The sequence below is a fragment of the Bos taurus genome, chromosome 29, assembly GCF_002263795.3.
Source record: "Bos taurus isolate L1 Dominette 01449 registration number 42190680 breed Hereford chromosome 29, ARS-UCD2.0, whole genome shotgun sequence".
In the NCBI taxonomy this organism is placed as follows: Eukaryota; Metazoa; Chordata; class Mammalia; order Artiodactyla; family Bovidae; genus Bos; species Bos taurus.
The window spans coordinates 15,298,619-15,305,484 of record NC_037356.1 but is presented as its reverse complement, the minus strand read 5'-3'; positions in this window follow the sequence as shown (position 1 = coordinate 15,305,484).

Here is a 6,866-nt window from a genome sequence, read left to right as displayed (position 1 = left end):
GGGTCCCATATGCTTCAGCTAGAAGTTTGCATACCATGGCTAAGAGTTCACATGCCACAGCTGGAAAAAAAAAAAAAAAAAAAAAAACCCTGCATGCTGCAACTACAGATTCTGCATGCCACAGCAAAGACTGAAGATCCCTCATGCTGCAACTAAGACATAACACAGTCAAATAAATAAATATTTTTTAAAAATCACTGCAGGAAGAGAATAAGATGACAGAATAATAGGACATGGAATTCACCTCCCCTTACAGACACATCAAAAAAACATCCACATGAGGAGCAATTCTCGATAAAAACTGACAGGAACCTGGCAGTAAAACTCCAGTAAAACAACCCAGGGTGAAAGACAGATCCACACAGAATCAGGTAGGGAGGGAAGAGAAATAATGCTAGGACCTGTCTCCCAGGAGGGGACAGAGGAAAAAGGAGATTACACATGCAGAGATCCTCCCTGGGGAGTAAGCAGCTCAAGGCGTATATATGGAGCCACAGTCCTGGTGTTCAAGAGGAGCCCCCTTGTCTGGTTGGTGGGCCAGTGGTATTAACAGGACGGCCATGGGAAGCCTGGACTCTGCCCAGAAGGAACGTGCATGTGTTTGAATCCTCTCAAACCAGGGGGGAGACAGCAGATTAAAATTGTGTAGGTGGCTGACTCATTTCCTATGACTACCCTAGCATGTGGACCACAGCCTGGAGACCCAATGCCAGATACAACTCTCCAGTCCTGCTTCTCCGGTTTGCAGTTCTATACTGTAGCAAGGGCCACCATGACTGAGAAAAAAACTTAGCTATGAGACACCAGGGTGGTTCAGACCTAAAATGGTGTATGAACAGGGTAGGAGCAGCCATCACAGGTGCTTACATAGGCAGTACTTGGGGAGCACCCTGGCCTCTGTTTGCAGCCATACCACCACAGCCCACACAGGTCCTGCTTGTATTGCAGCACAGTTCCACCAGGGGCTTAATGGCAGGGGCTGGGGTGAGAGGCTGGCCATAAAGGATACTCAGACCTAAAATAGCATCTGTAAGGCAAGGACAGCCATTGCTAGCACTTGCACAGGCAGCAAATCAGAAGCATCCTTGAACACTGTGGCTGGATTGCTGCAGCCCTTACCCTAGCATATGCTGAGAACTGACACAGTCCATCTTGCTCCAGCACTGTCCCCACTGGGGCAAAGTGGCTGATGATAGAAATAAAATTTACTCGCACTTAAAGGGAACAGAGCCAGCCCAGACCTGAACCTCAGGGCTTCTTCTCCAGCAATCTGGATCTTAATTCTACCCCTTCTAGATTTATGATGACCACTGAGCAGAGGGAAAGCCTCAGCTTACACTTGGCTCTGTCCCTAGTCCCTTCATCCCCAGCACCATCTCCTCTCAAGGTGAAATAGCTGCCAGCACACCCTGAGGAAATGCGAAACTTTTTGTTCTCATCAAATTCAGCTGTCTCACCAAAACCACTGAAAAGATGCAGGTTATAGTGGGGTGCTTCCACGTAACGACAGCCCTTCAAAATCACCATAGGTAACTCTTTCACCTAATTTCAAATTTATTATATGAGGCTACAATTACTTTGATACTAAAATCAGAAAAAGACACTACAAAAAAAAAAGAGAGAGAGAGAGAGAAAGTTATAGACCAATTATTTCTGATGAGTATAGATGCAAAATCTCCAACAAAAATTTAATATAACATATCCAACAATATATAAAAAGGTTCATACACAGTAATCAAGTTTAATTTATTTCAGGGATAAAATGATGTTTCAATATTGCAAATCAATCAGCATGATATACCACATTAATAAAAGGAAGATAAAAATCACATGATCATCTCAATAGAAACAGAAAAAGCATACGACAAAAGTCAACATTCGCTCATGATAAAAACTCTCAAAGTTGGTGTACAGGGAAGATATCTCAACATAAAAGACCATTTATGACAAATCCACAGTTAATATTATGCTCAATGGTGAGAACCTGAAATCATTTCCTCTAAAATCAGGAGGAACAAGACAAGAATACCCACTCCTATCACTTATATTTACCATAATATTGGAAATTATAGCCATAGCAATAAGACAAGAAAAACAAAATGACTCCAAACTGGAAGAGAAAATCCCATATAGCTATGGTCAACTAATTTGTGAGAATGGAGCTAAGAACATACAATGGAAAAAAGACAGTCTCTTCAGTAAGTCATGCTGTTAATAGTGGATAAATACATGCAATACAGCAGCCAAAAGGTAGCTCAGTTGGTAAAGAATTTGCCTGCAGTGCAGGACACCCAGGTTCAATCCACTGGTTGGGAAGATCTCCTGGAGAGGGAAATGACAACCCACTCCAGTATTCTTGCCTAGAAAATCTCATAGACAGAGGAGCCTGATGGGCTACAGTCCATGGGATCACAAGAGTTGGACACGACTTAGTGAATAAATCACCACCAAATATATGTAAAAGAATGAAATTAGAACATTTCCTCACACCATATAAAAAAATAAACTCAAAATGCTTCAAAGACCTAAATACAAGACCAGAAACTGTAAAAATCCTATAAGAGAATCATAAATATAAATCAATACTGTTTTTAATAACTCATAGAAATATTTTTTTCCATCTCTTCCCTGGTGTCTCAGATGGTAAATAATCTGCCTGCCTGCAATTCAGGAGACATGGGTTCAATTCGAGTCAGGAAGATCCCCTGAAGAAAGGAATGGCAACCCACTCCAGTATTCTTGCCTGGAGAATCCGCATGGATAGAGGAGCCTGGCGAGCTACAGTCCATAGGGTCACAAAGTGTCAGACACAACTGACCAACTAATACTTTCACTTTCCTTTAGGAAAAAAAAAAGCAACAACAACAACAAACAAACAAACCCAAATGGGACATAATTAAATGCAAAAGATTTTGGACAGCAAGGAGAATCTTTGACAAAGACAGCCTACTGAATGCAAGCAAACATTTGCAAATGATATGACTTTTAAGTGATTCATATCTGAAACATATAAACAGCACATGCAACTCAATAACAAAAACAAGAGTGATTGAAAAGTGTGCAGAATATCAGAATAGACCTTTTTTCAAAGAACACATGCAAATGGCACATAAAATGATAGATGTTCAGTGTCACTAGATAAATGCAAATCTAATCATTTGATAAATGCAAATCAAAGCCACAATGGGATATCACCTCAGCTGTCAGAATGGCTATCATCAGAAAGTCTATAGATAACAAATGTGGGTAAGGATGTGCAAATAGAAAACCTTAGTACCTTACTGGTGAGAATATAAATTGGTACATTCACTATAGAAAACAATATGGAGGTTTTTCAAAACCACCAATTCCTGGGTATAAAGCCAAGAAAACAAACACACAAATTAAAAAAGATACATTTATGCCACTGTCCACAGCAGTATTAGTTACAATAACAAAGATATGGAAGCAACCTAAGTGTTTATCAACAGACAAATGGATAAAAAAGCTATGGGGTATTTGTATATTCAGTTCAGTTCAGTTGCTCAGTCGTGTCTGACTCTTTGTGACCCCATGAATCACAGCACGCCAGGCCTCCCTATCCATCACCAACTCCTGGAGTTCACTCAGACTCACATCCATTGAGACAGTGATGCCATCCAGCCATCTCATCCTCTGTCGTCCCCTTTTCCTCTTGCCCCCAATCCCTCCCAGCATCAGAGTCTTTTCCAATGAGTCAACTCTTCGCATGAGGTGGCCAAAGTACTGGAGTTTCAGCTTCAGCATCATTCCCGCCAAAGAAATCCCAGGGCTGATCTCCTTCAGAATGGACTGGTTGGATCTCAAGAGTCTTTTCCAACACCACAGTTCAAAAGCATCAATTCTTCAGTACTCAGCCTTCTTCACAGTCCAACTCTCACATCCATACATGACCACAGGAAAAACCATAGCCTTGACTAGACAAACCTTTGTTGGCAAAATAATGTCTCTGCTTTTGAACATGCTATCTAGGCTGGTCATAACTTTCCTTCCAAGGAGTAAGCGTCTTTTAATTTCATGGCTGCAGTCACCATCTGCAATGATTTTGGAGCCCAAAAAAATAAAGTCTGACACTGTTTCCCCATCTATTTCCCATGAAGTGATGGGACCAGATGCCATGATCTTCGTTTTCTGAATGTTGAGCTTTAAGCCAACTTTTTCACTCGCCACTCTCACTTTCATCAAGAGGCTTTTGAGTTCCTCTTCACTTTCTGCCATAAGGGTGGTGTCATCTGCATATCTGAGGTGATTGATATTTTCTCCTGGCAATCTTGATTCCAGCTTGTGCTTCTTCCAGCCCAGGGTTTCTCATGATGTACTCTGCATATAAGTTAAATAAGCAGGGTGACAATATACAGCCTTGATGTACTCCTTTTCCTATTTGGAACCAGTCTGTTGTTCCATGTCCAGTTCTAACTGTTGCTTCCTGACCTGCATACAGCTTTCTCAAGAGGCAGGTCAGGTGGTCTGGTATTCCCGTCTCTTTCAGAATTTTCCACAGTTTATTGTGATCCACACAGTCAAAGGCTTTGGCATAGTCAATAGAGCAGAAATAGATGTTTTTCTGGAATTCTCTTGGTTTTTTGATGACCCCGCAGATGTTGGCAATTTGATCTCTGGTTCCTCTGCCTTTTCTAAATCCAGCTTGAACATCAGGAAGTTCATGGTTCATGTGTTGGTGAAGCCTGGCTTGGAGAATTTTGAGCATTCTTTTACTAGCATGTGAGATGAGTACAATTGTGTGGTAGTTTGAGCATTCTTTGGCATTGCTTTTCTTTGGGATTGGAATGAAAACTGACCTTTTCCAGTCCTGTGGCCACTGCTGAGTTTTCCCATTTTGCTGGCATATTGAGTGAAGCACTTTCACAGCATCATCTTTCAGGATTTGAAATAGCTCAACTGGAATTCCATCACCTCCACTAGCTTTGTTCGTAGTGATGCTTTCTAAGGCCCACTTGACTTCACATTCCAGGATGTCTGGCTCTAGGTGAGTGATCACACCCTCATGATTATCTGGGTTGTGAAGCTCTTTTTTTGTACAGTTCTTCTGTGTATTTTTGCCACCTCTTCTTAATATCTTCTGCTTCTGTTAGGTCCATACCATTTCTGTCCTTTATTGAGCCCATCTTTGCATGAAATGTTCCCTTGGCTATCTCTAATTTTCTTGAAGAGATCTCTAGTCTTTCCCATTCTGTTGTTTTCCTCTATTTCTTTGCATCTGTATATTACGTGTATATATATACACACACACACATACATACATATGCACACATACATATTACTTGGCCATAAAAAGAATGAAATTCTGCCAATTTCAACCACTTGGATGGACTTAGGGAGCATTATGCTTAATGAAGTAAGTCAGACAGAGAATGACAAACAATATTATATACTCCAGTTATGTTATAACTTATACATGGAATCTAAAAAAATAAAAACAAGCTAAGTTATATAACAATTCTCAATCAGACACACAGGTATAGAAAACAAGGTAATGGTTACCAGTAGGGAAAGGGGAGTGGGGAGGGTCAAGATAGGGGTGCTGGATTAGGAGATATAATCTACTGTATTTAAAATAGATAAGTAACAAAGATATATTGTACAGCACAGGAAAATATAACCTTTGTTTTGTAATAATATTAAATAGAGTATAATCTATAAAATATTTCATCATTAGGCTGTGTGCCTAAAACTAATGTAAATAAATCATTTATACTTTAATAAAAAATCACTCTGCATGTAAATGTTAATATATGTATATGAATATATGTAATATATAGATGTCTGAAGGTGAAAATGTGACATAAAAACAAAGGAATCTCAGAATCTCCTTAAGGAATTAGTCATCGGACGTTTAAGAGGCTAGAAATCTGGGTCTGGAGTATGATAAGTAGTCTTTCCTGAATATAGTAATCACCAATACCATCATTTATCATACGTTGGCTGTGTGTTACATACTTTGCAAAACATTTTATACTCACTGTTTTGTTTACTCTTTCTAACTCTTTTTAAGAGTTGACTGTGTGGGATAAGGAATTTGAGAATTAAAAGGTGATAGATAATTCATCTCAAATCACAAAATTAGTAAATGGAACAGAGTATTACTTCAAAGGCTGAGCATGTAAATGCAAACAAGGAATGGAACACACATCACTGCTCTAAAGATGAGGATGTCATCTGCCTGTTATATACTGAGTGACATTATACCCCAAGAAAACAGGAAAACATTTTGCTATGATAAAAGTAAGCCAGAGAATAAAGTCAGACAACCTAAGGATCAAGAAGAAATGACTTCTCTAGGAAGCTGTAAAGAGCTATAGAGTCTGGTTTTAACACCACCTGCCTGACACAATCAGAGAATGAGGGGTTCTCCCAGGGTATGAGCACAATGACACCAGACAAAGTGGCAATAACAACTTGCCTATTGGATAAATACTATGTCCCAAGATTCACACCAAGCCATGTAAACATGAGCTAAATGGTACACAAAGAATTTGATGTGACCTGTCACTCATTATCTAACTCCAAAGTTCATCCTCTTATGCAGAACTGCCTTCCACATCTGAGAATAGGAAATATCTGAATGGCCATGTGGAGCTGGGCTTTTCTTTTTTAACTTCTTTTTTTTTTAAATTTATTTATTTTAATTGGAGGTTAATTACTTTACAATATTGTAGTGGTTTTGCCATGCATTGACATGAATCAGCCACAGGTGTACATGTGTTCCCCATCCTGAACCCCCCTCCCACCTCCCTTCCCATCCCATTCCTCTGGGTCATCCCAGTGCACCAGCCCCGAGCACCGTGTCTCACGCCTTGAACCTGGACTGGCGATCTGTTTCACATATG